We start from the raw sequence: 6933 nt of genomic DNA, 5'->3' as shown, positions 1-6933 counted from the left end.
TCCTTGTGCTAGCCAGTGTCTCCCTGCCTGGAGCCTCTTGGTACCTGTTCCCATTTCCTTGGGCCCAGGGAGAAGGTGCCAGCTTGGGGACAGGAGCAGGAGCAGAGGGGACATTGCCACCTCCCTGCTCAGGCTGGGTGATCCTGCTCTGGCTCTGGCCTTCTCCTTGTTCCCAGTCGCAAAATCCATCCGTGGGCAGCAGGGCAGGGGGGATTCTGCCCCGGTGCCCCTGGGCTCAGCTCAGACCCCACCTGCAGAGCTGCCCCAGCCCTGGGCAGCAGCAGCAGGAGGATGTGGGGCTGCTGCAGCCAGGCCAGAGGAGCCACGGAGATGCTGCCAGGGCTGGAGCCCCTCTGCTCTGAGCCAGCCTGGCACAGCTGGGCCTGCTCACCTGGACAGGAGAAGGCTCCAGGGACACCTCAGAGCCCCTTTTGGGGCCTGAAGGGGCTCCAGGAGAGCTGCAGAGGGACTGGGGACAAGGCCTGCAGGGACAGGACACAGGGAATGGCTCCCACTGCCACAGGGCAGGGCTGGGTGGGAGATTGGGAATCAGGAATTGTGGAATCCATCCCTGGAATGGATTTCCCAGAGCAGCTGGGGCTGCCCCTGGATCCCTGGCAGTGCCCAAGGCCAGGCTGGGCAGGGCTGGGAGCAGCCTGGGACAGTGGGAGGTGTCCCTGCCATGGCAGGGGTGGCCCTGGGTGGGCTTTGAGGTTCCTCCCAACCCAAACCATTGTCCATGCTCCTGATCCCTCACTTACTTGGACACCATTGTCACTCTGTCCCAGCTGTGCCCACCCTCTGTGGCACCAGGGTTTCACTCTTCCCCTGCAGGGCTGGCCGGGCCCCTCAGGCCCTGTGTGGGGGGGACAGCAGGGACATGAGGCCAGCAGCACCCAGGGCTGAGGGGACACATAGATCTGCACACAGTGACACCCTGGAGAGTGGCACCCACGGGCAGTGGGCACAGACAGTGGCACCCAGGGGAAATGGGCACAGACAGTGGCACCCATGAGCAGGGGGGACACCCAGGGGTGCTGGAGCCCCACGAGGGTGCCCTGCAGTCCCTGCCATGAGGGGAGGCTCTGGGGCCTTGGGGTGCTCTGCATGAGGGACCTGGAGGGACCTGGGTGCCCTTCAGTGGGTCAGATTTGGGGGATCCCAAACAGGAGAGGCCTTTGGGTGGCCTCGAGAGGATCCTGGGGTGTCCTGGGCGGGAGGGACACAGAATTTGGGGTGTCCCGAGTTGGGGGTGCCGGGTGAGGCCTCTTTGGACGCCCTGAGTGAGCTCTTGGGGTGCCTCCCATGGGAACCCTTGGGGTGTCCCGAATCAGGGGCACCGAGGGGCCCGAGCTGGGGGGGCCTTGGGGGGCTGCACTGGGGGGAGAACACAATCCCCTTCCCCTCCAATTAGCGGCAATTAACGGCTAATTAACGGGCAGTAGGGGGAATGATGCCCTTTGGGGTTTATCCTTTTTGCTTTCATAAATTCTCTGTGCCCTTTGCACACACAGCTGTTGCTCTGTAGCTTCATAGTGTAGCTTAATTCCACACTTTTCCCCGGCAGAATGACAAACTTCCAGGATCCCTGTGCTGGAACCCTGGATGCTGAGAATTTCAGATTTTCTGTGTTGAAAGGCACAGACCCTCAAGAGAACACTGCTTGGACCTAAGACTGTGGAGAAGGCTTCCAAAATTCAATGCTAGAACTGAATATGAGGATATAGTTTGAATAAAAGTGTGTAATATCATGTGATAGAAAACTTAAAGGTTTAGAATATAGTAATATATATAGAACTAAAATAACAATATAATAAAATATAAAATATAAAATATAAAATATAATGTAATATATAGTATATAACATAATATATTAAAATATAATCTAATATATAGAATAGAATAGAATAGAATAGAATAGAATAGAATAGAATTAATATATAGAACTAAGATAACTTGTCAGTCCTTCTTCTTCACCTTCTTCTTGGTGGGTTTGGGTGGTATTGTGTATTAGACAGAAAAGTCCACATACATGATTAGTTATTAGATTAAAAGTAAAAGTAAAAAAGTAAAAATAATTAAAGTGTTATGTCTTAATTAGATAGTTTTTCCTTAAAAAACCTTGCAGAAATAATTACAGAGCCATTTTATAGTTTATTCATTAAATACTGTAGAACTCACAAATTATAAGACTGTAATATAGATAAGAACTAATAAACATCTGAGTCCAAACACAAAATAGTATCTCAAACACTTCCAGTTGCAACCCTAACCCAGGCAGAAAATAAACAAAAAAAACAGCACCTGTGCTAACTTGGTTTTACTTAGAAACCAAGGTTGAAACCCAAACAGGGATCTTATCCTAAGGCGGGGAACCCCCAAGGTGCTGGAACTGGGGAATTACTTCACCAGGGCGTTTCTGACTGGAGGGTTCTTGTCAGAAATGCCAATTGCAGAATCTATAAAAACTGTCCACAGGTCAGGCCCAGTGTGCATCTGCAGCCTTTTCTACCTGATGAGTTTGTGCACCTGAGGTTCCTCATATCTCTCAAAGATAAAACCCAAAATGGTCCCAAAATGAACAACAGTCACAGGATCTCTCACTTTGATCAGTTCTGCTCCATTTGCATCTTGAAGTTCATTGTCCCATTCCAGCTCCAGCCCATGCAGTCCCATCCTGCTTGTTTTTCTCTCTTCATTCCATGTTTTTTGTGCTCTTGGGCCTGAGATTTGGATCATTTGTCCTTGGTCCCCAGCTAGAGCAGGAATTGTTTTGTCTCCCTGCTCTGTGCACAGAGCTCACCACCCCCTTGTATGAAGCTCAGACCCCCCCACTAAAGCAGCAGAAAATGTGAGAAATGGAAAAGCTCAAACCTGAGGCATCAAAGGGAGCCCTCAGCTGCCCGCAGGTGTCACTGAGCTGGAGCTGGGGCTGTTCAGGATCCTGCTGCCATCCTGCCCTTGGGACAGACCCTGAGCATTCTGACAAGGGTTCTTGTCCAATATGCTAATTGCAGAATCTATTAAAACTGTCCACAGGTCACACCCAGTGAGCATCTTAAGCCTTTTCTACCTGATGAGTTTGTGCACCTGAGGTTCCTCATACAAAGGAATTAGCATTTCTGACAAGAACCCTCACACCGTGAGGGACAGCTGTGCCATGCAGTTGGGAGAGGACTTGATGCCACCCCAAGCTGTCCCCAGAGCTGCAGCCAGGCCAGGCCTCAGTGCCCAGGGCTGTCCCTTTGCAGCCAGCCAGGGAGGCCCTGGGGCTGCTCTGTGCCCTGCTGGAGCTGTCCCAGGCTGGCTGTGCCATCCCAAGGTGGTCACTGACCTTGGTGGTACCACTGTCCAGGCAGCAGGTGTTGAGTGCCCAGGGTGCCCTGGCCAAGGACATGGATAGGTCTTCAGCTGGATGGTGAGGAGGGTGAGAAACGACTGCTCACTTTGTAAAATTATAAAGTCTTGGGTAGCTGGTTGTTAATTGCTGCCACGAGATGTGCAGGATGTCTCTGCTATGGCCCATGTGGCTGAAGAAATGAGTCTGGACTCTTCACTTTTTGGTCTTGAGGTTGTTTATTCTTATCTATAAAATTTTCTTTCTGCCCAGCCAAGGTCTGCTCGGCAGGGCAGCCACAGGCACTCTCTGTGTTGGCCTTTTATACTACAAACTACATATAACATATTTACACTTAATTCCCAATACCTATCACCTGTGTTAGACAGTGCACTTCTACTCTAAACTAATCCCAAAGTGCCAGCATCACTGCAGAAAATAGAGAACAAGAAGAAGAAGAAGAAAGGCTGGACACGCCCAAGTTCCTCCATCTTGTCCCCATAACCCCCATACCAAAAATCCTAAAATCTACATTTTCACCCTGTGATCATTTTGTTATTACACCATTCAAACCTCTGTGACTTTCAGGTCCTCATACAAAGCTGGTAACTTGCTCCAGGGGTCACAATCAAATCCCCAGGTGCTCTGGGCTGTGCCAGGGTCTCTGAGCCCCCTGATGGACCCCTCAGCAACTCAGGACACCCGGAGGGATGCACTGAGCTCTGACAATAAAGGTTTATTAAACCCTAGCAAAAAATACAACAAAAGGACTAAATAAGGAAAAATTAATGCTGGGAGCCCCTGTGACCATCAGCTGTGTGCTCCTCCTGAAGACGGATGCTCTGCCTTCTGTACTTGTAGCTCCTCTAAAGTCCTGTCAGCCAGCTCCTCCCTCGCTGTCCAGTGTCAGAACTCACCACATCCCTCCAGTTGTCCAGAGTTGTCAGGGGGCTCGGAGACCCTGGCACACAGCCCAGAACACCTGGGGATTTGATTGTGACCCCTGGAGAAAATTACCAGCTTTGTAAGAGGACCTGAAAATCACAGAGGTTTGAATGGTGTAATAACAAAATGATCACAGGGTGAAAATGTAGATTTTGGGATTTTTGGTATGGGGGTTATGGGGACAAGATGGAGGAACTTGGGTGTGTCCAGCCTTTCTTCTTCTTCTTCTTGTTCTCCATTTTCTGCAGTGATGTTGGCACTTTGGGATTGGTTTAGAGTAGAAGTGCACTGTCTAACATAGGTGATAGGTAATGGGAATTAAGTGTAAATATGTTATATGTAGTTTGTAGTATAAAAAGACAACACAGAGTGCCTGTGGCTGCCCTGCAGACCATGGCTGGGCAGAAAGAAAATTTTATAGATAAGAATAAACAACCTCAAGACCCAAAAGTGAAGAGTCCAGACTCGTTCTTCAGTTGCATGGGCCAAAGCAGAGACATCCTGCACATCTCAGGGCAACAATTAACAACCAAAAACCCGAGAGTCCAGGGGTGCAGATCACTTTCCTACACCTTGATCAGAGCTCAGGTGTTGCCATAGTAACGAGCCAACCCTCCCAAATGCCCCTGTGTGCCCAAGGCCATCCCATGATAACAGTGAGGGGGAGGACACGGTGCAGTAGCACAACCACACTTCTACAGAACTTCCCTTAACGCACACAGAGTGTTCACCCTTCACTATGAGAACCTCCAGGAGCACTTCAGCCTGGTGGGAATGGCCCAGGTGTGTCCCCAGGGCTGTCCCCAAGTGTGTCACCAAGGGTGTCCCCAGGTGTGTCCTTTTGCTGTGAGCCAGTGAGAGGGGACTATTGGAATAATACCAGTATAGCTGGACAGGTTGTGCCTGGCTTGTGTGGCCCTTGGTGCTGGACCAAAGGCAGCAGCTGTGGTGATTTCACCCCAGAGACACCTTTGGCTAAGCTGGATGCTGCAGCTGAGCACAGGGAGGCAAGTCCAGGCCTGCAGGAGCTCAGGTTTCCCTCTGTGGAGAAGCTTTAAGGTGATGGTGAAGGAAAGGAGTCGGTTCTGCTGGAGGGTTTGGATCCAGAGCTTTATTCTGGCCCACAGGCCTCTGAATGCAGCACCAGCTCCAACAGAACTCCCTGAGCCCGTGGTTGCTGCTCCTTTAACCCCGGGGAGAGGGGCAGGGAAGGGGCAGGGAGCCACCAAGCAGGGACAGGAGGGGAGGGACAAAGGGACAGAGGACACCTGGATGGCCCAATGCCCCCCAGAGGGCATCCTTTGGATCTGCCAATCTTGGATCTGCCAATCACTGCCAATCAATTTGTTAAGCCCTTCTGGAAGGGGAAAGAAGAGGTGACTGACACACGTGGGGAAGAAATCCTCAGGGACAAACCCGGGGGTATCTGAGGCAAACCCTGACATCTCACCCCAACAGGGGGCCCTGCATGGCCCTGTTGGTTTTGTGCTCTGTCCCCTCCTGGCTGTGCTTCAGCCCCTGCCAGCCCAGGGCTCAGCCCTCCCTGCTCTCCCCACAGGGCTCCACAACAAGGGCTGCTCACAGAGGGGTCCTGAGGAAACCACGGTGCTGCCTGGGGGCTTGTAGGGGGACACAGTATGGGTAAATGAAGGTAATGTAGAATGTAATCTTATCCCCCAATGAGTTGCAGCTGGACCCTATTACTAAAGATGAGGAGCAGGCTGAATGATAACAGATGACACCTGCAGCAAATAAGAACTAGTGGTACAAAAGAGTGGATTGGTGGGAATGGGTAAGAGGAGTTGGCTGGTTTCTACAAGGATCAGGAACAGGCAGTGGTCAGAGGAGCTGCCTGAGAGAAGCATTGAGGGGGTACACAACTCTGAGGATATGGAATCCTTGCACTATAATGATAGAAGTGTTCTTGATATATAAGACAACATGTAATAATAATAGAACTGTCATAATACATAAGACAACAGGGGCTGAGCTCCTCTGTCCCCTCCTGGCCACTCCTGATTTCTGTCTCTGCCTTCCAGCACCTCCCAGCTGGATCAGGAGGAGAACACAACCGAGGGGACCCCTTGGTGTTTGTCACCTTCTGGGACAGCCCTGCCTGGAGCTCCTCCAGGGCCATTTTGGCATCCTGGAGCTGCTGAATGGGGAGTGCAGGGTGGGTGAGGGCTGCTGAGACCACCCAGAGCCCTCCTCTGGCCCGTTTGCTTTCCAGCTGCCTCACAGCAGGGATGGGAGCTGGGCCCAGGAGCTTTCCCAGCCCCACCTCAGCCCCTCCCACCCAGAAACACCAGTGCCCCGTGGATGCTGTCACTGTGTCCCACTGTGCTGGACAGGCAGGGGATGCTGTGGGTGGGCTGGGCAGGGGCTCCACACAAGGGGTGCCCTGTCTGGAGGCCTTGTGGCACCTTCTGCACCCTCCCAGGGTGGGAGGGGGATCCTGCTGGGCTGAATCTCCTCAGCTGAGGGTAAAACCATGGGAACTGTGAGCTGCTCCCACCAGCAGCCTCAGTCAGGGCAGGAGGAGCCGTGTGCCCACCACCACTTCTGACTGCAGGGGCATTTCCCAGTGCTTGGGCTGTGTCCGAGCAGAGCTGTGCACCAAACTGCCCTGGGGAGCTGCACCCGGGGCTCTG

Source organism: Zonotrichia albicollis, chromosome 29 (genome assembly GCF_047830755.1).
Source record: "Zonotrichia albicollis isolate bZonAlb1 chromosome 29, bZonAlb1.hap1, whole genome shotgun sequence".
Lineage (NCBI taxonomy): Eukaryota > Metazoa > Chordata > Aves > Passeriformes > Passerellidae > Zonotrichia > Zonotrichia albicollis.
Note: the sequence above shows the minus strand (reverse complement) of the source record.